This window comes from Dermacentor variabilis, unplaced genomic scaffold (assembly GCF_050947875.1).
Source record: "Dermacentor variabilis isolate Ectoservices unplaced genomic scaffold, ASM5094787v1 scaffold_15, whole genome shotgun sequence".
Classification (NCBI taxonomy): Eukaryota; Metazoa; Arthropoda; class Arachnida; order Ixodida; family Ixodidae; genus Dermacentor; species Dermacentor variabilis.
In genome coordinates this window covers 6,927,117-6,953,156 of record NW_027460313.1, presented here as the reverse complement: position 1 = coordinate 6,953,156, position 26,040 = coordinate 6,927,117, and the positions used below count along the sequence as shown (strand labels likewise).

The 26,040-nt window shown below is 45.4% G+C and overlaps 1 protein-coding gene and 1 long non-coding RNA gene across 4 annotated transcripts in view; one reads left to right on the top strand and one right to left on the bottom strand.

Annotated features, from left to right (window-relative positions):
* LOC142567938 (papilin-like) overlaps positions 1 to 26,040 on the bottom strand; it is a 604,722-nt gene that overhangs the window by 146,064 nt on the left and 432,618 nt on the right. The gene's annotated exons all lie outside the window — the stretch shown is intronic.
* On the top strand, positions 10,291 to 20,546 carry LOC142567940 (uncharacterized). The gene is made up of 3 exons (XR_012825314.1): positions 10,291 to 11,808; positions 12,863 to 12,943; positions 20,364 to 20,546. It is a non-coding gene; the product is annotated as an uncharacterized LOC142567940 (long non-coding RNA).

Here is a 26,040-nt window from a genome sequence, read left to right as displayed (position 1 = left end):
TTTCTCAATGTATGAACAAACGAGAAAAACAAAAAGTGCTGTTGCTACGCAATGCGGAATCGACGTTCATGAAGCGTTGTAAACGACTACAACGTACGCTACATATCGAATTGCTTGTAACTTAGTTTATTGGTTTCACTGGGCCGCCGATACTAAATATTTTTGTCACTCTTTGCACATGCTCTGTGGTGCTTCTTCACATCTTTTTTAGATTCCACTCGCGCTTTCTTGATCGAGTATCACATGTTTGCACGGCGCATCGCCTCTATGACTCCGGGTCTAGCGTGCATACCGCGCACAAGGAAATATGTCAGATAATATCTCGTCTTACATATAGCACCAGCGTCCAGAATGTTTCTTCTTAGTAGGACAGGATGGCGCAAAAATCACGCCGTGATGACTGCATTGTGGGCGCGTTCCACTTTGTGGCTGACTATCTTCCGTTTATGGAACGGGGTCTCACGAATTTCCTCTTTTAATATTTTCGATGCCTTAAGGCAGCCCTTTTCGAAATAGAAAAAAGAATTACAAAAACTGGCATCCGGGACGAAATTTTTGTGTCACGCCTCAAAAGCGACGCCAAATCAATGAAACTATCACGCGGGCAACGAAGACATTTGAACACTTAACAAACCCGATTCTCATCAAATGACCACTCCATGAAGTCGATTTTTTGCGTCATTTACCCTTGAACGCCATCACAGCCTGGTAACCATCGCACACTTGTTGAAATCACAAACGACGACAGCTCCCCGTTTAGTCAGCTGTAGCAGCTGCTGAACCAACGTGTATTTTGTTTGACGCAAAACGGAAGCAAAACTCTGGAAACGAACAACATCCCAACTTTGCAGCAACTACTGATTCGTTTGGCGTCACCAAAAGAAGAGCCGGTAAGTGCGACCGACCGAATTCGACAAAGAGTCCAGTGTTGGGACCCCCTCATAATCGCGGGCATGTTCTGCGTTTTCTGTTTGCTCCCTACGACGTAACAACTTCTTTAATGCACGCAGGACCAACGTTGAAGTCACTGTTGCGTTTACACAGACCCTGGACGCGAGGCCCCACCATCGCCCAATTGAGACGACAGATGCGAAAATCTCCCTGAGTGCGGCTGACAATTACCTAAAGTTTGTGCGTTTGAGCTTTGGAAGCTTCTTTCAATAGATAATGAGTGCAACCGAGCGATTGTATTGTCGGCCCTTCAGCAAGAATGTCTGCCAAATTGAGAATACTTCCATTTGTGGGTCGTGTTGGCATGATGGGGCGTATTGGTATTCCATCCAAACTGTCTATCGACGACTGGGCTGGTTGTTTTCAATAGGCGTCCTGACGGCATGGGCGCAGTGCTCACTCATGGCACATTCGGGTGGTCATTTCAGAGTACTCTAGGAGCGCTACAGGGGTAATGTAAAACCGCAACTAAGCATTAATGCTAGCGTAAGCGGGCTCCACTTACAATAAGAAAGCGGGATCATCACTTCCATACCCGGTCATTCTTGTAATGCAACTGTAACTCTGTTGTTCACCACATTTATAGCACGGGCAATCAATGCAGAGCGCTCTCAAACGACCACTTATAGATTCCATTAATTCGACTGTCATCACACAAAGCGTCGATGATGTAATTTGCATCTGTTGGAAAGTTTAGACAATAATACTTTACTGCAATGTACTACATACATTGCCAGCAACTCACTGTAGTCGTATGATCTAGGCATCTTAGCGACACACAGGTGAACCGAGGTACTGACGTATAAAGCTTCACATCAACATGAAGGTCAATGCCAGTGCAAGGTACTTAGAACTCATGACCGCAGTGGCCAATTCTGATTTAATCTAGCCAGCTTAGCTCTGACACCTCTGAAATAGCTTCCGTGTTTACATTACAATAATGCATAACAATAGTATGTCGATAAAATGTGCCACTTTGCTTTGAGTAGTGCGTATCAGCGCATATAGGCCCTCGTGTGAAGCGATACCCTTTGTCCGCGTATCTATTCAGGTATGCCTAAACTTATTCATGTATAGAAAGCGTTAGAATTAGTACAAATTTTACGCATACACAAATTTAACGTCATATGTTTTGGTGAGACGGCAGCCGGTTGAAAATATTTTTGTCACGCTAAGTGCCCTACGAAGAAAACCTCTTTACCGCGAAATGCACCTGCTTTAGTTTTTCACGCAATAAATCGCCATTTCTTGCGCCCCCAGCGGGCTTTATCAGTTTATTGTCGTCACTTCTGGCACGATGCGCCATGGCTTCGTGCACATGTGAGCTTTTACTAGCCGCCTCCTCTAGTTGTTCCACTTAAGTTGGCACTTACAGGACCAAAATTTCTGTTAAAAAGCAACACGGCACTGTCCAGAGGTGACAAGTGTACAAAAGGACAACAGATTATTCGTAATTCAATCGCACTCGTAATTTCTGGCGAAGCAGTTACGTCTACCCTAAAGATACACTTCTAACGCCGCATGCTTACATTTTAACAGAGCTAATGAAACTATGCTAGATTATAATTTGTTTCTACGTACAGAAGCGGTTACTCGCAAACAGCGCCAGCAGAAAAGATGTACCCCGTGACACAGAAACTCACGTATTTCCGTTTTGTTTCGTACCCAGACCGCATTGTGTCATATTCTCTTTTTCTTCTGCGACCCGTACAACACTGACACATACCGTACTTTCGCGATTCTAAGCACCCCCCCCCCCCTGACTCTAAGCACCCCCTCTATTTTCGCGAAAAAATTCGGAAAAAAGTTTGCATGCGAATCTAAGCCGCCCGCTATTTGTTAGGAAGCGCGCGTAGCGAAGGCCGCCAAGCGCGCTCGCTTGCTCACTCTGTCATCGAGCCTCAGCCGTCGGAGTCCCGAGGTGGCACGGCGTCCGCGGCGCGAGTACGCCGTACAGCCGGACTGTACGGATGTATGGCGAAAGCTGCAGAAAGCGTCCCCATCAACCATCTCAAATTGGATTTCGGACGCTTGGAAGCGGGTCCAAGTGGACGTTGTGGTCAAATCATTTAAGAACTACTCGACCACAAACCACTTCAACGGAAGGGAAGAGGACCTGCTGTGGGATACCGAGAGCGGCGGTTCAAGTGGTGCGACGAACTCGAGTGGCAGTGATAGTAACTGAGCATTCGACACAAGCGGTGGGTTCACTGTGTGCACCGATTTTTCTTTTGAATATTTGCAAAATAATATGTTATTTCTCGCACCCGTCTCGTCGTGATGTCGCAGCGAAAAGAGGGAGGGGGGGGGGGGAGTCATTCTAGATTTTCGGAATCTAAGCACCCCCCTCCTCACTTTGGGCATCGCGATCGTGAAACAAAGGAGGTGATTAGAATCGAGTAAATACGGTACTATGCGCACACTACTCCCGCCTACACAGAGAAATGTGAGCAAAAGAAGACCAGTGCTTCGTGCCCTGACATCGGCGTTCAGGTGCACTCGGCATCGGATCCGCGCTTCTTTTACGCTCTGTCAAGCTGGTCGGTGTACCGGCCGTGGCATATTACTGTGAGCGTAAAACAGCACAAAAGAGCCAGCTGAATGTCACATAGCGTTGCACGTCAGAACGCGCTGTGATTCGTGCGTCTCGGCGTGGCTGTGCACACAGCTTTCAAGACACATCACTAGCATTTGCGGTCACAGTTATATAAGCTTAGTTTCAAAATACAGAAGACACCGTTGTTAAAGTGATAGAACTGCAGCCTTGAGGGTTTGGGAGAAAAAAAATAGTATCATATCAATCATACGTCGGCTGCTATCATTCGAAAGTGCAATGACATTTCTGTCATTCCCGTTAGAGGAGAAGGCGCCATGTTTTCATTTGCATTTTAACGTACTCTGACAAGACTGCCGACGCTTTCCTCGGTGACTTTAGCACCTTTAGCTTTTTTTTTTCTTCTTTGGTAGCAGCATGAACGCATTACATATTCCTGTATTCTTTTCTCAATCGGACTTCTGTGCTGTGTTGAATACATAAAACGGTGCTGTTACACAATAACTCTGAAATACCCGCTAGCAACCGTGTCCGATCGCATTCGTCTTCACACTGTTTCACACTGTTTAACAACTAGTATTTACATCAACTCAATTTTTTTTAGTTTTCTTGTATAATCAAAGTTGCTTAAGCTACCTCCAGAGAAAATACAGATTTCGTTAGGCATCATTTCCTGAATCTCTCCAACAATTTATTTACTTCCTGAATAACAAATGCGACATGGCACCCTAGCTGGACGTTATAATATTCCTAGTTTACTCTCAAAAAATAAATAACTCTAAGCAAGTTTGCAGGTAGATCGAGGCGTGATAACTTAATTTTTCATGGTCTAATGGACGCTAAGGAAACCTGGAGCGAAGCAGAACGTAAAATGTCAACCGCGATAAAAAGAAGTGTTCGAATCCTTCAGCACCGACTCGGTTGATGGCACGCACCGTTTCGGTTCGTTTTCACCGAGAAAATGCCGTCTCATCATACTCAACTTTGCGAGGCTCAAGGTCAAACAAAACATTCTTTCACTTCGCAGCCAGCTGAAACAACAGAACAGTTCAGTGAGCGAGTACTTCTCCCCCAGCACCCGCATCAAACGAAAAGAACTAATCGAATTTGGCAGTATTCAACCAGATTTACCTCAGTTCACATTGCGCTATAACAGATTGTTCACGCATAACAAATGCTTAACTACAGCATTGACCTCGACCGCGTTCAAGAGGTGAATATACGTGGCTTCCACTTACCAGGAATTAGTGACCACATCTTATTCTATATCATAATTAACGCTCCTTTCCCTAAAAGGTCCAAACACCGAAATAGGAAACGCCCCTATCAGAAAGTTTACTTCGTAGCAACAAACGTGGAACTCTGTCATTTATACGATGATGTTGTTTAAAATTTTGATGATCGTTCAGTCCAATCGAACTGGGACTTCCTTGCACGTACAGTTTAATGATTAACTGATAAATACATTCTTAACCACACAATTACTTCAAATGCACAATAGGCATGGTACTGCGGTCATCTAAAATGCTTATCCAAGCGGAATAAGCTATTCTATCACTTAGTGAAGCCATATCCTACTGGCGCGCGCTGGGCAACTTATAAATCCGCTTCAGATGTCTATATAGCAGCTCTAAAAACGGCTAAAGATAACTACTTGTCTAGCACACTACCTGAAAAAAAATCAAATCTTAAGAATTTCTGACAAGTATTAAATCGAAAACTAGCAATGCAATTTCATTAAACCATTAATCTGTAAGTTCTGTTTCCGACAACATATGCGCAACCATATTTAATAATTCATTTACAGGTCAATTTTCGAAAGTTCGTCATGTTGAACTTCCTATGGCATACCAACACGAATACTGACCAATGCATCCTGTGCTTGTTGAGGTACATGAAATTAACAAGTTACCAGAATGTTCACCGTAACATTGATCAACTGGCTACGACTGCATTAACGGCAAATTCATTAAAAGTACTATCCTCTTCAGTTCCATAATACTAACAAACATTTTCCAACAATCCCTTAACTCATGTGAGTTTCCAAATAAATGGAAAATTGGAAACGTGTTCCACTCTATAAATCTAGCCCCAGAAACTCACCTCTTCATTATCGGCACACATCCCTTACAAGCAGTTGCTATCATTTATTAGAGGATGTAGTTTTCACAAATCTGCCTAGCTTTATAGAGTCTAACTCATATTGTACTAACGCACAGCATGGTTTTCGAAAATCATATTCCTGAGAAACTCAACTAGTATCTTCATCACTCATCAGCTACATTGTATCCTGGATTGCTCATAACACGCTGACAGTATCTTATTAGATATTAGTAAAGCATTTCATAAAGTATGCCATAAACAACCACTTTTTAGCTAAGCTCACTAAACATTGACCCTAACCTTCTAAAATGGATAGAGCATTTCCTTAGTACCCACTTCCAATTCCTTACTGCTAATGGTCGCAACTCGCCACTCGCTGAAGTCCAATCGGGTGTACCACAAAGGTCTGTGCTGCGGATAATATTATTTCTTATCTCCATTAATTATCTGACCACTAATAATCTTCTAACATACACCTTTTGGCAGATGATTGTGTTACCTGCCGGCAAATTAACAACACTGAAGATACTATAACACTCCAAGCTGATGTGGATAATACAGATGAGTGGTGCGGGAAGTGGTTATTGAAATGAAATAACAAATACAAAATAATGCGTGTACCCAGATCTAATTCTACTCCTAGCACCTATCAACGTAACAGTGTTCCCATAGATTTCGTCATGTTACATAAATAGTAGACTTGAACTCACTTTGTCCTCACAAATAGCCGTCGCATTCTTTTTACGCAATTCCTCTCGACTATTACGGCTTTACAAGGCAAAAAAGGCAATGCTGAAGCGCATAGCTCACATATGTATCATGCTGGGTCACCAAGCGCAGTGATCGCTGTGCTGAGCAGCGCCATTGGCCTCGTACAGGAGGCTAGCGTAGACATACAGGAGGCTAGCGCAGACATATCATAGTGAGTTCAAGTCTACTAGATTTGAAATGCGTGAGAACGATGTCGGTGTATCCCAAACATTTCATAACGCCTGGTACTTAGATGTTTCGGGGTTGCCTTAAGTTGGCTGTACAAGAGTATGCGCTCTTATGTCTTAGTTCTTGCGACGAGCGATCAGACCGTGAGCACATTTTCTATTTCTTGGCAATACACAGATGCCAGTTCTCTTCGTTGAATTAAAATCTATACACCCAAAATATATCACAGCAGATACACACATCGCGGATGACGATGCGCGTCACATATTTGCTCCCCTAAGAGATATTTACGCGCACTGTAGTGACCGATGCACCGAAAGGCAACACATTGACTCCCCGACGACCTTGTATGAACAGACATTGCGTGAATTTCACAAAGTACGAGTTAAAACATCTGCAAGTCCTTTTGCAGCCCGCGACAGCAATACTTTCAAGCAGAACCTCGTCGGATCGCAGAAGCTAGATAGGAGGAAAGGCTCGCCGCGCGCTCTTCCCTCTTCGACCGATGAAAAGGTCCATGGTCTGGGACGCATCTCTAGCGGTGATGTTTTACTTGCGAACCGCACGAAGGCGCGGAATATGTACTATGAAATTGTAATTATTATCCACGGTTGCCTATATCAACCCTAGCGAACAGGCTATAGGGTGGGACGTCACCAAAGGTCATGTTAACTTGAGCGAACAGCCCGTACACCGATTATGGTAAGGTGTAACATGAACTAAAAAAGTAACCGATACTGTAAAAGTCTTATTGAACCAGGATTACTTGCCGTCTATAGATTGACTATAGACAATCCACCAGGCCACCGAGAGTACCATGGTCACGAACTTGCCCTTTCTGTACAGGCCGCCCCATTGTGGATCTTTGCCCCACCGTTGGTCTGGTTGGGCCATGCCGAGGCGCTCACGCTGCCTCTCACGGACCAGCAGGACTACCTGACCCTTCCACCGGCAGTCAATAGTGTCAACTACGCTCTGCCACCGGCCACTGCGCAAGCGCGCATGCTCGGTTGGGCTCCTGGCGCCACCACCAGCACGGACTATTCTGCACACCCATTTAAACCACTGCTGCTCTGTTCTCAGTCGGCGCACGCCACCTCGAGAACCAAGGTCATGAACTTGCCCTTTCTGCTACAGGTTAGTCACGTCGGCAATGCCGCTTGTACCCTTACGTGTGGCCCTTTTTCATTCGCGGTGTCGTGCTCCCTGGTTCATTTGAGTGTCGCCAAAGACTACCGTCCGTGTTATGCTGTCTGTACACTCTAAAAACTAGGAAGGGTATCGCAGGAGTGAAGCTGCCGGTTCACTCTTCAAAGCGTCGTTTTACTCTCGCAAAATGTCGAGGAGAGTGAAATGCATTGTTCACTCTGTCAGCAAGGAGAGAGTGAAATGTGCTTTTCACTCTCCCCTTCAGAGAGAGAGAGTGAAAAGACTCTTGCGACAATAGAAAAGAGAGACTCTTGCGGCAATAGAAAACAAAACGTAGCGTAATCTTCTGCTTCAACTGTAGGTGGCTGGCCCCGAACACGGCAATGTATCATTCATGCACGCTGAGCAAAGAACACATCGTTTTGCTTCTAAGAGAACAGGCCGCCGCAGTTCAAAGGAACGCGTAGCGAGCGCTCTACTTTTTCACTCGGATGGCTCCACCGCGCGCGCGCGCGCTCAAGGTCGCGGAACAACACAGCACCGGAGAAAGGTGAACCGTCCAGCGAGCAAAGGCCAGCCGAGGGAGATCGTGTTTCAGCCATCTCGCGCCGCCACGAAAACACGACAGTCGTTCGTCATGCCTTGGATATAACAACAAATCCTCCACGGTAAGTGAATTCTAACTTAGGTGCACATTCTCCGTATATCTCATGCTATCGCCAGGAAGTCGTCGCTGCGCTTAGCCGACGCGATTGACAAAGGACTAGGCGTACGCGCTGTCTCTCGATGTCAATCGAAAAAGCCAGTCGTTGCGATAACTGCATGTGATTTTATCACTTTGCCGTTGTCCGTAAGAGCTTTAAAAATCGCAAACGCTGCCAGAACTATGGTATGTTCAATAAGACGCCAGGCGAGAGGACGCTTAAAATGGTTAGTTCACCAGCCCGTGATTCCGAGCCTATGCGGAGCGTGATTAGCGTGCGTTTTGTGTGTTTGAATTTATTCAGTTTGGCAGTCTACTGTGTACGGAACGCTGTTGAACTAAGGAATCACATAACAGAAGGCGTCATTTTGCTGGCAGCATGCTTTTTTTTTTATAAATAAACCGCGCGCTTGACGGTGTCTCGCGCAGGGGGAATCTGCGACCACTGAAGTTACGTGCAGCACCAGTGCTAGTTAGAAACTTTGCCGCAGGCATTCAGCTGCATGCTGCAAGAGGTCAGTTGGGCGCGTTATCTTGAACTTACTGAAAACGCATGAGGAATCCATGTTTTATTCTGAAAAAAGTATAAACCCCATATAAGCGATCTTGCGCGCGGCAGCTACAAGCGACGCGACGGAGATGGCTGTCGCGTTCGCTCGTCGCCTACAAGTCGTACTCCGTGCGAGCGACGATTTTGAGCGACGCCTCCCCGGTTTTGCCGGCATGAGGGCTGCAGTCACGCGTGACGCGTGCTTTAGTAATTTACGTTGATGGATTTTACTATAAAAAGTAGCATAAAATATTTCCGGAGGTCTTGCAGTACGTCCTTATCCTTGCACGTATAAAAATTGAATCATTTGCTCGTTCCGCGCGACAATCGGTAGTATTTGAGCGATGTATGTACATCCAGTTCCGGCTTCGCGCTATTGGCTAGTCGCTCATAGCACTTCTGGGCGACGAGCGACGATTTTTAGATTTCCAGAACCGAGCCACCTGTTCAAGCGACGGCCCGTTTTGTCGCTCGAAGCCGTCGCTCGTCGCCGTCGCGCACTAAATCTCTCTCACTGTGTTTATCCCTAAGACTGAACTGTTTTTGCTCATGTTGAAATGGTGTGATTATAGGTCTGGTTTTGTCTCCTGTTGCGGTTTTCGTGCACGGTGTGAAACTGAAAGGATGCTTATGTCTACGAACTCGGTGAATTGTCGAGCAGCTAGTTACGCATCGGCATCGAATATAACGGCTGCTGTGTGGAATTACAATTGCAGGGGCGCTTTGCATACGCTTATTGTTTTGGACATGCCTGTGCATTTGCTAATATGAGTTGGCGTGTCAGAGTTATGTCATATGAACAGCTAAATCAGCCTTCCTCTGGGGGTTACAAGCGTAATGTGTGCATTTTGCTATAGCATGGCAGATCAAGATGTGCTTATCGCTTGAATATTTTTAGTAGAGAAATAAAATATCAAAATAAAATGTTGCTTTAATTCCGTGTTACCAGTCTGTCGTACACAGAACAATAGGTTGGTGTAATAAACTAATAACTGCGGTTTAACTGCAACTTTTAGTAGCCCACAGGAATCTAAAATGCTAGATTTCAAACTGCAGCAGTAGTCGGGTCTGTCAAAAATGAACTCCACTGCGCACCTCATGCATGAAAATAAGTTCATGCCTTTTAGTAAGCTTAGATGCAGGCCGCAGTGAACTTGTTAGTATTGAAATGTGGGTAAGCTTGCCATAACAAGCCTTGTTGCTCTTTTTTATAGGCACATCCATATATCCATTGAGCTGAAGGACAATATTTTCATCCCTACTGAGCATCATGTTTGCAGCTATAATCCTAAAATTATGGCTTCAGCAGTGGCACAACCAGGGATGGTGCTGGGGGGGGGGGGCACACTGGGCACGTGCTTAGGATGTGTCACAAGTGGTGTTTGCGATACACCAGACTCATGACAGACCTATGACGTCTGAAAATGACCAATATTCTATTCATTAGCAGGAGTATTCTAACATTCATGAAAAACAAGGATGAACTGTGGTTTATTTGTTTTTTTGCTTAAATCTAAAAATTGAAGTTAGTTTAGCAGTTGACTGTTGCAGTCATTTGGATGTTTTGCATGCATTTCACTAGGAAGACTAAGAGCTAAGACTTTTTTATTGCCATGGCGTTGACTGTCTTGATGTTGTTTTGCACCATGCCCTTGTGTTGACTTTTGCATACGATATTTTTCAGGCACCCGCTTTATATAACGCAAGAAGGCAGCTGCAAGGACACGAGGATGTGAAAGAGCCAGTGCAGCGCGACTTCACGTAGTGCAGAGGAGCCAATGCCAAAAAATCAAAATACATTGGCATGTTATTTGGACAAGAAAACTATTATGTGGGTATATTGGGTGTACCATTTGACCAAATGTCAACAAAATCAAGATACAGTATGTTACACGAAGATGAAAATTCTCACGTGCTCCAGGCAGTCATCTAAACATGGCATATTTATGTAATGTCTCTGATTGGAAAGTCAAATCAAGTATGCTCTCTGGAGACAAACACATAGCAGCAAGTGTCATTGAAAAGTTAAAAATGTGTTTTAAGAAAGCTGATTAGTTCTGAGAAGTGACTGCTTTTTGTCTTGCCTCTCAACAGATATATCCATGTGATAAAAAAATAGTGGTACAGTGAAATTGCATATTTGCTTAGCGACATGATACATACTTGCAATGAGCATGGTGCCTGTGTTTACTATAAAAAGCAACAGCCCATGCTTGGTTAGGTTAGGCCCACTACAACATGCAGGCATGGGTGATTGGCGCTTTTTTTATTTCTGTGTCGTGAGGTTTATTGACGTGCGTATAGGTGCAATGGCACGCAGTATGGCTAGTACAAAAAAGGGGGGGGGCAGATATATGTAGCTCACTGTACACGACACAGGGCAAAGGAAATCCGTGTTCAGCAACTATGTTAAATGCCATGTACGTAAATTTTACAACGCTACTCGTTCGAAGCGCGCACAGGTGCATATTGAAGAAAAGTTTCCAGGGTAGATAATTTAGTTCGTAATTTACACTAATTTTGCTCTAACCAAGAGACATAATAATTTGAATATACTGCATGGAAAAACCTAGAGCGAATTAAATTGTGTGTCAGCTTCGTGTGTATACATATAGTCTTTCCTATGCATTAGGTTTTTTGCGTAATGCATTAACAGTTGAGAGCCTATCTTATGATGTGTACTCTGTTTACATTACAGTTGTTTATTAGTTTACTCGTTTGTTTTGCGACTGATGAAATGCCGGCATATATATATTTTCAACATTTGACATAACCCTGTATGTTTTGCAGGGACAACCCAGGACGTGCATTTCTCAGCACCCAGTCAACTGCCAAAAGTGACTCAAACACAGGCCACCAGTAAGTGGACATCAGTTGCAATTTCACATTATCCAGTTGGCGGCTGCCTTGTACGGAGGCTTTTTTTTTAATGAGATGGTGATGTCGTTCTAATGTACATTTTGACCACAAAGGTGCGATCATGTCTCACAGAGGCATATATGGTTGCTATTCTCTGCGAGGGACGTGTTCTCGTGTTCGTGAAGCATTTGTGTTTGGCAGTATTGTCGCCCAATGAGTCGGATATAAACACTAACTCGCCACTGCCGGCAAGTAGTTGCGAGAAACGCATTATGACACTGTAAAGTTATTTCATTAATTCGAAGGAAAGTTTTGCAGCAGGAAAAAAGGTTGCTATTCCAGGTAAACATGTCTTTTTCTCACAAGTTATTTAGCCAAACTGTGGATGCATGAAATTCGTGACTTATGAATAGATTTTAATTTATTCTTTAGTAATGCTTCCAAAAGAGACTAGAAATAGCATGTGACTACCTCTGCAATCAGCAGACCATACATTTACAGTCATAAGTGGCAGTTCCATGCAGTCTCGCACTTTATATTACCTTTCCTTTCAGCAACATTGGAACTGGTGGCTGCGTTTTCAGAAGGAGAAGTGCACTTGACACTGTATATGTATGTGTGAATTCGGTTTTCTTTGTATGTGTCGGCTCACTGACAAACAGTGCAAAAATCTGTTGTACCATGAGCCTGACGACGCCTTCTGCTGCTAGAAATGCGGCACTTCGTATTTTATAGTACTGCATGACATTTAAATCAAAGCTACCACATAAAATGATCAAGAAAACTAACCGCTGTTATAGCTGTTTTCCTCAAAGAACGCTTGTCCTTTATGGGCTGTGTTAATCTGAGCTCTCCACCGATGTTTCCGTAGTATTATCCCTTAGTGAGTGAGAGATTGGGGGCAATTAATCGTGTTAGTGTTTAAGTGGTGTCCTAATTATGTGCATTTGTTCCAACAAAGTTGTCTAGATTACTTTATTGTGTAGTGTAAAGCTTATGAAACCATCAGCAACTACTGCGTTGCTAACACGCATATGGATTTGTCACTATACAGGTGAAACTCGGCTGTACCACTGCAGTGCTGCGGAAATTGCCTTCACCAGCGGCTTTGCAACAGCTGTTTCGTAGCATGTCGGTATGTGTTAATTTATAATTATGTTGGGATGGGCTAGTATTATGGACCACTGCTACTCTGTATTGTGACAGATCCATATGATAAGGGATGTAATGGGCACAGCGAAAACCTTTGAATTTTTTACTATGGTACATAAACAGGCTCTCCTTTTCGTCACTGGAGCAGGATAGAAGGGCATGCAGGCACTCCTGAATGTACATATATTTCAAAACATGAGACACACACACACACACACACACACACACACACACACACACACACACACACACACACACACACACACACACACACACACACACACACACACACACAATTAAACTAAAGGCAGGGACGTTCCATCTTTCATCTTGAATTGAATTGTGCAGCGCAAAAATACAACACAGACCACAGAGAAGCACACATGCTAACAGGTTTGATACACACGTTAGTTCAACAGATTTGATACTTCAAGTGTGCTATTTTACACAAGGGGGAAGGGAAAGGGGAGAAAATCTGAAAAAAAAGTGGAGTGGAAAAAAAGGAATCATGCCAAAAAGCATGAGAAGCATCGCGCAGCCAGGTTCACCAGCAGGACAACCTTACGTATAGTTTGTTTCAATCAACTCAGATCACATGCAGCCATTGCTGCAATCAAGTTGTTTCCTCATGTCATATGAGGGAATGATGTGGGCCCAAAAAACTGTTTAGAGCTGAAGGATTATGTTCCATTCTAGCCTCATTGCCTGCTTTTTTATCATATTGTTATGTGGTGGAGGTGCTGGGTACTTCGACCAAGACGACGGAGCTGCTGCAGCAAGCACCACGCCGGAGCCGACGCCTCGCTCAACTGCCCGCAATACCACTTGAGATCCCGATGTCCCACAGCGGTGACCAACAGCCTTCTCTGGCAGCTCCAGTTCGAACAACCGGCGCCTGGATGCATCAGATGGAGCCCCGCCCTTTCTCAGGCAAATTCGGCGAGGACGTGGAGGAATGGCTCACCCACTACAAGCGTGTGAGCAAGTACAACGGCTGGAACTCCACGGCTCAGCTCGACAATGTGGTTCTGTTCCTCACAGACACTGCGCTAGTGTGGTTCGAGAACCATGAAGATATCTGCACAACGTGGGACAGCTTCGTTACTCACCTTACTGAGTGCTTCGGCGATTCCACCACGAAAAGGAAGTGGGCGGAGCAGACATTGCTTCAGCGCGCTCAAGTCCCAGGTGAGACCTGTACTACGTACATTGAGGCAATCCTGAAGCTTTGCAGAACGGTCAATCCTCGAATGTCCGAAGAGGACAAGGTTGGACACCTTCTTAAAGGCATAGCCGAGGATGTGTACAATTATTTAATCGGAAAGGAGAGTCTCGCCTCGGTCGCCGACCTCATCAAGCATTGCCGCACATTTGAGGCCTTGAAGCTGCGCCGTATCACGCCTAAGTTCGGCAGGTTAGCAAATGTGACAACGGTGGCAAGCGTTGAAGACAATGACAACTACAGTTTTCAACTAGACCTTGCGGCAACTATAAGGCAAATTGTTCGCGAAGAACTTGAAAGACACACCAAAGGGGCGGATGCCGACCAGCTTGGGTGGGTTCCCAACCAACCTCAAGAACATGCATCTGCTGTGTCCGCATTGTCCGCCATGCCAGGCGTTGCAGAGTGTCGAGTAGATCAGCTGCGACAGCACCGACGTACCTTTCCCGACGACGTGACGCACGATCAACGAACTCGTGCAGCTACCACCACGAATCGGAATTCGGAAGGTCGCATTTATTATTCGCAGCGTCCCAGGATTGACCCCGAGGTTTACAACGTCGATCGCGCATCGCCTGTGTGTTACAGCTGTGGCGCCTCGGGACACATTGCTCGTTTTTGTCGCCGGCGCCGACAGACAAGATATGGCCCACCACCAACTTGGCCTACTTTTGAACGTGACAGTTATGACGACCGTTGGCCGACAGACCCTGATATTGCAACCATCACAGGCGCGCCACCCCGGAATACCTTCCGTCATTATAGTAGAAGGAGTGGCTCGCCAGCTTCAGACCGTAGCCTGACGCCCCCAACCAGTCGCCAACGCCGTTCACCGTCACCACGGCGACGTACTGCGTCACCACCGCCGTCGGGAAACTAGCCGGCGCGACCGATGGAGGTAAGGTCGCCGGACAGTCTGCGTCTCTGCGAAATACTCCTCTGCCTATTATGATGGTGAAGAACAAAGTGCGTGTGTTAATTGATAGTATACCTGCAACAGCATTAGTTGATACTGGTGCTAGCGTTTCCGTCATGAGTGTGACATTCAAAGAGAGGCTGGGTCGGAAAGTTATGTTCCCGTGGAATGGTGGTGTGACGTTTCGTGGTGTCAGTGGAGAGTGCCTAGTTCCCCTTGGTATTTGTGTTGCAAGTGTTTTGTTCGGAGCAGAAGATCTTATAACAGAATTTCTCGTACTACCGCGGTGCACTCACGACGTGATTCTCGGGATTGACTTTCTTCAGGATTGTGGTGCATCCGTTAACTGTGGCACAGGCGAAATTACTTTGAATAGCGCGCTTCTCGCCACCCTTGCCGACACATCCTTACCAGTGAAAAACTATTGTGTTGTTTCGAAAGATTTGCTGGTACCACCTTGGTCGCTGTCACGTATCCCTGTCAACTTCGCTGCTGCCGACCTTTCATCGTTTGACGCGCAAGTCCAGCCACTTACGTCGAGCTGCGCAAAGAAAGATGTACTCGTACCACGCTCTGTCGTGAGAGTAGTGAATGGCGTCTCAAATTTGTGGGCTTTCAATTGTTCTTGCGTCCCTGCTGTTCTTCCGCGTGATATGAAGCTCGCTGAATTTGACGAGATTACTTACAGCTCCATTACAGTTCTAAGCGAGGAGGAGCAGTCTCGTACTAGCGATCCTCACCAAAGCACTTCTGAAGAGCAGATCCTATGGATGATCAACAAGGCGCTGCCCTCACATGAGCGCCGCGTTCTCGCGGAAGTTTTGTGGGCACATCTTTCTGTATTCGATTTCGCACAAGGCGACAAGCAGGCTTCACTCCCTCGTTCTCGTGCTCGCCACAGAATTGACACCGGATCTGCGCATCCCATTCGGCAAAAGCCTTACCGCGTTTCTGCAACAGAGAGGACAGTTATTGCTGAACAGGTGAAAGACATGCTGCGGAAAAGTGTTGTTCAAGAGTCCTCTAGTCCGTGGGCAGCACCAGTAATCTTAGTAAAGAAGAAGGATGGATCGTGGCGGTTTTGCGTTGATTACAGGAAACTGAATGCAGTCACCAAAAAGGATGTGTATCCACTTCCTAGAATTGATGATGTCATCGATTGTTTACATTCCGCTGCCTACTTTTCATCACTGGATTTGCGATCAGGGTATTGGCAGATACCCATGCACCCAGACGATAAGGAGAAAACGGCCTTCGTGACACCAGATGGTCTTTATGAATTTAACGTTATGCCGTTCGGCCTTTGTAACGCGCCAGCAACATTCGAACGATTCATGGATACTATCCTCCGAGGACTTAAATGGGAAATTTGTTTGTGCTACCTCGATGATGTGGTGATTTTTGGCAGCACATTGAGTGAACATAACAGCCGTCTCAGTCTTGTTCTGGATTGTGTCAAACAAGCCGGCTTGATCCTAAATTCCAAGAAATGTCGTTTCGGGGAAACGGAGACGTTAGTACTTGGGCATCTGGTCGACAAAAACGGTGTGAGGCCAGATCCACGGAAGATTGAGGCAGTCAGCTCCTTCGAAGCACCGAAGTCAGTGCGGGAGTTGAGGAGTTTCTTGGGCCTGTGCTCGTATTTTCGGCGCTTCATCCCAAGGTTCGCCGACGTGGTGTACCCCCTAACATGTCTTCTCCAAAAAGCCGTCCCCTTCAACTGGACATCGGCTTGCGACGACGCGTTCCGCCAGCTAAAATTTCTACTAACGTCAGGGCCCGTATTGCGTCACTTCGATGCATCCGCACCTACGGAAGTGCACGCTGATGCCAGTGGCATCGGCATCGGTGCCGTACTAGTGCAACGTCAAGACGGACCTGAACACGTTGTGGCTTATGCTAGTCGCTCTTTGACTAAGGCGGAACGCAATTACACTGTGACCGAGCAAGAATGCTTGGCAGCTGTTTTCGCTGTCCACAAATTTCGGCCCTATATCTACGGACGCCCGTTCACTATCGTTACTGACCACCATGCGTTATGCTGGTTGGTGAATCTCCGTGACCCGAGTGGACGACTGGCACGTTGGGCTCTTCGACTGCAGGAGTACGACTTCGTTATTTTCTACAAGTCCGGGCGTCGCCACGCAGATGCGGACTGTCTCTCCCGCCTTCCTCTGACGACGACGGAGTGTGACGCCGACAATTTTGATAACTGTTTTGCTCCCATTTCTTCTACATTCCCAGACTCGACGACTTTCAAAGCAGAGCAGGAAAATGATATTAGTTCGGAACCTCTATTTGTAGCCGCATCGCGTCCTGGAGCAACTGGCCGATTTTGTGTCCGCGACGGCCTGCTTTACAAGACCAATTATTCAGCTAAAGGCGCACGCTTCCTTCTGGTGGTGCCGCAGAGTCTGCGAACGGACATACTGAGAGCCATGCACGACGATGTGACCTCTGGCCATCTAGGATTCATCAGAACTTTGAACCGGACTCAGGAGCGTTTTTACTGGCCCAAAATGCGGGACACAGTCAAGCACTACGTCGCCAGTTGTGACCAATGTCAACGCTACAAACGCCCTACGACCGCTCCGCCAGGTCTTCTCCAACCTCTGCCGCCGCCTCGCCTGCCATTTGAACAAGTGGGTATCGATCTTCTGGGCCCATTTCCCCGATCATCTAACGACAACCGATGGGTGATCGTATGTGTCGACCATCTGACCCGTTACGCGGAAACGGCGGCCGTACCATCTTCAACAGCTGTGTCCGTTGCAACGTTTTTGCTTCGATTCATTATTCTTCGACATGGTCCCCCCCGTGTCATCATTAGCGATCGCGGTCGTCAGTTTGTTGCGGACGCCGTAGAAGAGCTGCTTCGTCTCTGCAGTTCACAGTTCCGTCATTCAACGCCTTATCACCCTCAGACAAATGGGCTTGTAGAACGTACGAACAGAACTCTAACTAACATGCTGGCCATGTACGTATCTTCCGATCACAAGGACTGGGATGACGTACTCCCCTTCATCACCTATGCTTATAATACTGCAAAGCATGAGACGACCGATTACAGTCCTTTTTATCTCCTTTACGCACGTTCACCGCTAAGCTGCATTGACACTATACTACCGTTTGACTTTCACAGCGAGTACTCTGTTGCCAAGACGCTTTGTCTTGCCGAAGAAGCCCGGCGTATCGCTCGCCTTCGTACTGTGGCATCGCAACACCGATCGAAAGTGCGCTATGACAGCCGACACCAGTCTGTCTCGTACGCTAAAGGAGACTTTGTGTGGTTGTGGACTCCGGAACGTAAACGTGGCTTATGCGAAAAGTTTTTACCCCAGTACACGGGCCCATTCGTCATTGTAGATCGCTTGAGTGACTTGACGTACGTGGTGGCACGCTTGACGTCCGCTGGTCGTCGGTCTAGCCGGACCCAGTTAGTACATGTTGCCCGTCTTAAGCGGTTTCACCCTGCGCTTTCCGAGTGATTTGGACTTGCCCAGCGGGCTTCGTCTGGCAACCGGGGATTGCTACGGCATGAGCCGGGCGAGCAGAAGAGGAAGAAGACGTTAGCGTGTGCAGCCTCGGGACGCCATCTTGACTTCACCATCAATCTCGTCCCTTAAATAAAGCCGGTTTAACATTAACCGTAACAATATTGTTATCAGCTGCTTATGTTAGGGACAAAAAGTAAGAGTACGAACTGTTTCCCGATTCGCCATTCCACACAACATGTCTTTGTGACTATATATACATGCAGATGATCCATAGTTGAAAAATATTCAGTACAGTAGAATCTCACTACAAGATGCACTTGGTTGTAAGAGACATCTGAAAATGGTTTGGTTGGTTTTCCGATGTTTGCCAGTTAACAATACTGTATACAAGAGACACCTTTGTTACTAAGGATGACTTTTTAAGTATTCACTACTTCGAAGGCACACAACCCAGACATATTCACTTTGTGCACCTTGTGTGCTCCGAAGGGCGTAAAGATCACGCAATCCTTACACAAGTCAATCGCGCATGTCTCTTTTAGCATGAACCAGGAAAGGAGGGCAACGAGGACAGTGCAGGGCAGAAAGTGTCGGCAGTTGAAGCTGACGAGCGTCTAAGAGCACCTCAAAGGTACTGCGAGCAACAAGGCTTGCAAAGTGAAGTGTTCAAATTCCAGAAGTTGGGAAGGAAGCTAACACAATCTACAGTCACTAAAAAGCTGTGAATGTCTTCTTTAAAGGGCCTCTAAACCACCGAGGTTGAAATTTAGCTGCGGTGTTGCAGTTCTACACAATAAGGCAATGAACAGGTAGCCACGAGAATTTTTCGAAACGGTGCAGTAATAGTGGAGCTACGTGTGTTTGATTATCGAAAAGTAGTCCCCACTCATTTTACTCTTTCATCGGGTACACGCCATATGGACAGTGTCGTCTTTTCCTTGCCTAGTACACCTCCAAATGTTACGGGACAGGCCAACACCAACGAGCTCTGTTGCTGCCGCACTGGCCCGTCGTCCTGCGAGGAGTGGCGCTAATACAACGGAACTGTATGGTGACTCGTGTTGAAGAGCCTCATAGGGAGACCCTTCTGTTGGCGTTTCTGTTCTTTGCCCCCATTGGCTGCCCACAATGGCATCGCGCGCAACGCGACGAGGAAGAAGGAGTGTATGTATTTGCTTGCAGGCCTTGCCGGAAGTCGTACACTTTCGTTCGACCAATCGACAGCACCGGAAACTGGTGACATCATCAGAGACAGCCTGGTGACGTCAGGACAAACTGGGAGGTGCAGGATAGGTCCAGAGAGGCGCACGGGGTCATTTTCTTCATATTGTGGTGCTCCGGCAGTGCTACGCACTCTGGCATTTGGCTTCGTCGATCGTGACGGCATTCTGATTTCGATACGCGTGTTTACTTGAAATGTTCAAAAAATGTCGAGAAGTGGTTTAGGGGCCCTTTAAGCCACCCTGAGCATTTATTCCTTCAGATATATCAAAACATACTTTAGTGATGATGCATAATAAAGTGATCTAGTCTGGCTCCTCAGTGTCTTAAAATTTTTTGTTTCGAGAGACATGTTTCCCGTGCCTCTTGAATATCTTCTGATGAGGCTTTACTGTAATATACACAAACAATTGTGTAACTCCTCCTGCAAGTATTATTCATTAAGCCCGGTCACTTATGTGCAAAGCTTGTGGTTAAGTCTTGATGTCCGTACTTTTTAGAGCTATGTTTATTAATTCATGCTGTTCTTATTGGTTCTTCGATGCAGGAGACAATGCCTACGAAATTATTGGCCCTGATCATGAGAGCCCTCAAGGGGCAAACAACATCTCTGTTGCAGAAGTGAGCCCGATACCACTTGGAAGTTACCATGACAGATGACACGGCAGCAATAGATACAGAGACTGCCATGTCTACTGCAGCTGCAACAGTGTACGAGGCAAGCAGCAGCGCGTCATCATCAGCAGCAGTGTCAGAAGGAACCACACCAGGCCTGGTAGAGCAACATGTGTGCTATCACTGACTTTTTTTGTAGTGGATACAACTCATTTGCTCAACATACAAAAGCTTTTCACCACGACTGTGAGCCAGTGTTATTGTGCAGCAAGTGCAAGACTAAGTTAGGTGTTATAACACAGTACAAGCATCACTTTAGTATATGCAAATGCAAACATATTACAGTTGTTGCCTCCCCAGCCAGCCCACATAGTGACAATGTGAAACACATGGTGGGACACACCTCTCTCCCATTACAAGATAGTAGAGACTGTCAGTGTTGTTGCTAGATTGACTGGTCTTTGTCGGCAACTAGAAGGACAACACAGGTGTCATAAGATTGTTGTTGATGTTGTTGTTGAAGAGGTAAAAAAGAAGTTTGATGCAGCTGAAGTGCCAACTGATATTGAGCAAATCAAAAGCAACCACCTGAGAAAGCAACACTATCGAAATTTGGGTATCTATGTGCCGCCAACTCTGGTAAGAATGGCATAGGATGGAAGTGTGATGAAAATCACACAGACACTGCTGTTGCATCACTGGCCACAGTGAGCAGCGACTTGTAGGGCAAGAGAGTCAACTGAAACTAACATTATGATATAGTGTCATGCTCCCATGTGACCACTTTTCAAGCTATTTTCCAAGATACAGCTCAACCTCCAGAAACGAGACTGCAACTTGTCTGTAAAAAAGCTTTCGCAAAAAATTATTCATAACACTATTAACATAGCAGTATCTTTATTTTTGTGTCGGTTCGAGGTTCCCGGCTGTCCATTAATGCAAAAATTCAGGAAAAAAAGAACATGTGTCGTACTTACACCTTTTTAACAAGTACGAGGGGGACAGAACTTTTCTAGTCATGCATCTTCATCATACTGTCAAGTTTTTAAATGCCTTTTATAATTATTATTACCGGTTATATCTGAGTGCATTGTATGCATGTAGCAGGTGTAAAATCAGGTCAGTTGGATCAGATGCCTTATCTGCAAGCGAGCCCTATATTCAAGAAATTTGAATTAAAATAGTTACGTTAGAGACGCAGTCTTTCAGCACTTTATTGCCTGTGGTTTAAGCATTGCTCAATACTTTTGTGGGTGGCAATTTCAACCGGCACAGCACTGCGCTTTGCCACAGTCACATTTGTCTTCAAAGCGGTGTTTACCATTTGTGTTGATCTGTTTGTGTATGCATAGAGCAAGTTTTTAATTTATATTTTTCTGCATTCTTGTGCTTGCACTAAGCTTGTATAAGGCAGTTACAAAATGTGCGTCACTATAACGAACTGTTCTGTTGAGCTTACACTTGCAAATAATCGTGTTCAGATGGCCGCACTTCTATGCGGGTGCACCGCTAGCTTTGTGTATGTTCTCATGTTTGTATAAAGCTTATATAAGCTAGTTAGAAAATGTATGTCACTAAGCATTGTGATATTCTTTAAAGAACTGCTTGGTTGGTTTTACACTTGTGAATTAGTATTGAGGCGGTGGTATTCCCATGTATACCCACTGCTAGCTTTCTGTGTCCTCACGTGTTTGTATTAAGTTTCTACAAGGGAGTTACAGCATGTACGTCACTAAGAGCTGTGATATTTTTTAAAGAACTGCTTTGTTGGTTTTACACCTGTGAGTAATAGTACTCGGGTGGCACTAGTCATGTGTAGGTACACAGGGACCATTTGTATACATTATGCTCATGTAAAGCAGTTACAAAGTGTATGTCACTAATTACTGTGATATTTGTTGAATTGCTGTGATGGTTTTACACATGTGAATAATAGTGGTCAGGACACAGTACTTGCGGTGTATAGTTGAATTTATACACTGCCAGGACATGGGCTGTATACGTACCAAAAGAAATGTATGTCATTATATTGTTGTGATTATTACTGTTTGGATTTTATTAAACTGTAATAAAATTGTTTCTTGTATCTATTGAGGTATGGCAATTTGTCATGCAACCAAACTGAGGACCTGAACTTGTGCATACAAATAAACAGCTAATTTAAGAGTATACTGCTCATATTCTGCTAAACCAGTTTAACAAATCTTGTACTACAATGCTGGAAAAATGACAGAGCTGACTCGGATGTACAGAAAAAGTTCTGCTCTGGCTGAAGGACTGCCCCACACTGGAGTTCGTAATGTTGCGTTTATTGGAGTAGAACAGAAAGTGCACTTCTATTAAAAATGCGACAGTCGGTGCAGAAACATAAGGCAGACGAGCGGATGTGGCACATTTTTTTCAGGGCCCTCCGTGCCTACTACTGCATTTCTAGTCTTCCTGTGCTCTGCGTATAAGCCCCTGTTCAGCCAAGGTTTTTACTCCATGACAGTTGTTGTACTGGGTTCGTAGCAATATTGAAGAAAAAAATTCAATGGTTTTCAAGGACTTTCGAGGCCCTGACACAGTAACTTCAAGAACCTCGTGCAATGTGTGTAGTAGTTTGGACAGGCAATAACTTGTTCAAGAACACCGTTAACTTTAATGCAAACAAAAGAAAACAAAACAAATCGCATTTCAGTGATTTCAAACATTTGAAAGACTGCTAATTTGCCTTTCACCGCCCACTACTAAACGCACACAAGGAAGCATTTCAAGAAAGCGCTCAAAGTTTTTCTGCAATAGCACAATTAACTACTTGGACCTGCAACATTTGCAGTTTTTGAATACTGTTTGGTTTGACAGTGTATGTGATGTCATCTGTTGCCTCAGCTTTTTTTCACCATCAAATAAGCAATAGTCATTTCTAATTTCTTTTTATTGTGTCTGTCGCTCTCAATTTACTCTTCACGGCTTCTCTTTGAATGCCTCAACTGTTGAGCTTCTTGCTTCTGCTCCTCCAAGCACATTTGTCGCCGGTTCCATGTGCATAAAACTGGTATCTGCAGCTCCTTTGTAATTTCAACTTTAACGATGTCGCTTTCCTTCTATTACCTCCAGAGACAATTTTCTGTGACATGCGAAAGAGTGTCACAGAAGGGGAAAAAGCGCTTGGCAATGTCTGCTAAGTCTAGCCAAGTGTACAAGTTTAAGGACTTTCCAGTACTTCTAAAAATTCAAGGGTTTTCAGTGCCTTGAAAATGGCATTTTAGAAATAAAGGATTTTCAAGGCTCGCTACAAACCCTGGATTCTAGCACCTAAATAATTTTACAAGCTTATTTTGGCATGGAGTTAGGAAATTCATGCTTTCTAGCTAACGCTGCACTATCTCTGTACAGTGAAGCCACGAGAGCGCAACTATTTTGGAGTAAAGAAAAATACTGAAAGCTTTTAATACCACTCTTCTTTTTACTATGGAGCTTCGTATTGCCTAGTTAAGTTTACGAATGTGCCTGGTTTTGGCGGGCGTTTCTTCGACATTTTCTGGAAGAAGCAGATGTCTAGCCCCCGTATTCAGAAATGTATCTTAATACAAAGCTCATGCTTGACTTGATATAAACGACGCCTGGTGCGAACGTCCCCCAAGACGCTCACTGCCTTTCTTTTGGTGCGTTCACGACTTGCGTCGTTTAGATCAAGTCAAGCATGGGCTTCAAGTTCTGATGCATTTCTGCATATGGGGGTAAGCGTGCACAATTCCGGGCAACGCACTGTGCCATTGACACTGAGAGAAAACGGGGAAAACAGAGTTAACCACTTATGCTCCTAAACTTTCGCGTACCTGTGGTGTGCGTGTATCGTGGAAGAAGAAACAGCGCAAACACAAGGACGAAAAAAAGCATCAACCACACCAGCGCTTCGTGGTGTGGCATGTTTTTGCGTCGTCCTTGTGTTGCGCTGTTTCTTCTAAAATGCTCAACCAACTAGCCGGGAACTCCATCCTCTGCATATATAAATTGAACACACGCATGAGTGTAGATGGTCTTCGAAGCTTTTAGAACGAGCACTGCCACAGGATACGAGCAGTGCACGCGTAACAAGTGGACACATTAGTCATTTAAACATGCGTGCCAATGCATTTGACGCGGCTATTGGCATAAGCAGTCTCCAAATGCTGGAATGCATGCGCTTCAAAACGCTAACGATCCGCTGCTAATGCAGGACAACAGCTCACAGCGGACTGAACCAAACTCTAAACTAATGCACTTGAAAAGAACGCCTACACGGCAGCGTGAGGCACGTCGAAATGCCTGGTACTGGCGTCGCAGTTGCTCACCAGTATACGCGCGAATTAAATTCACATACGTGGATGGTTGGCGCAATACTTTGTATCCGCGTATTTTGGAGAACATATAATGCATGGACTGGAAAAGCACTCGATCATGAGCTGAACGGCACATTTGTTATTTTCCTGCGGTGACGACAAGCCGTGAATAGTTCTCACGTTGTCGTCTACGTTGTCTTCCTTCGTTAGTCGTAGCAAGGAATGGAAATGATGCAAACGCACACGTATTCCAGTACACAACAGCACAGCACACTGCAGAGAAACCGCACCCACCACAGCCGATTCATCAAATACGTTTGGTATATATATAACCTCTAAAAGAATGCGACTGGGCGTGGCGGTGCTGTGGTGTAATGGTTATGATGTGTGTTTTGAATTGTACAAATGCGAGTGTACGCGGGTTCGAATTCACATGATGTATAGGGCATCGTGATTCTTCATAAGTACGTGATTCCCTTGACAATTGTATTCTAATTAGATTGTGTGACTCCTGATTGTGAAATTTGCGAAGATATTTGCAGATTAAGTGTTAATTCGCTTTTTTTTCTCCTCAGTGGCGTTCGTGACGCATACACATAGGCCGCTTCAGAGCAGTCACGCCTCACGGTAGGCAGCAAATAGCCAGGAAAAAATGACTTTAAAATCCTGCATAACTTTGCTCACGCCTATTCTGAAGGCCGCTTGGAATCGGGCCAGTGTCTCTGAGCAGCCGCCTAGGGAACAGTATATCAGCGGCCCTAATTTGATCTGATTTCCTGCCTGCATGCGTGACCAGGACTTGGCTAAGAGGGTATTGGGAAGAGTACTAGCACTCTGTTCTGAAGGAGTACAAGCACACTGTTTGGGGGAGTAGAAGTACTCGGTCTGGCGGTGTACTATTAACCCTGCGGGGAGAGTATTCGCACTCTGCGGAAGAGTACTAGCACTCCCTGTGGGAAGAGTATTATCACTCTGCGGAAGAGTACTAGCAATCCCTTGCGGTGGAGTAACAAAACTCTGTCAGGAGGAGTTGACCTACTCTCTCTCAAAGAGGGTCGATCTACTCTCGAAAAGAGAGTGAAATATGGGACAAGCAGCTACTCCCTCAAAGATAGTGCCCGGTACTCCCTTAGTTTTTAGAGTGTACCAAACTTTTCATATCGTGTGTGCTCTGCTTCTACTGGCGGGCGATGCTGAGTTAAATCCCGGCCCTGATACTAATGACATATCCAATTTCCTTGAATATATAGCTCAAACGTTTTCCCGTTTACAACAGTCTCAGAACGCTGCACTAACTGAATTTTC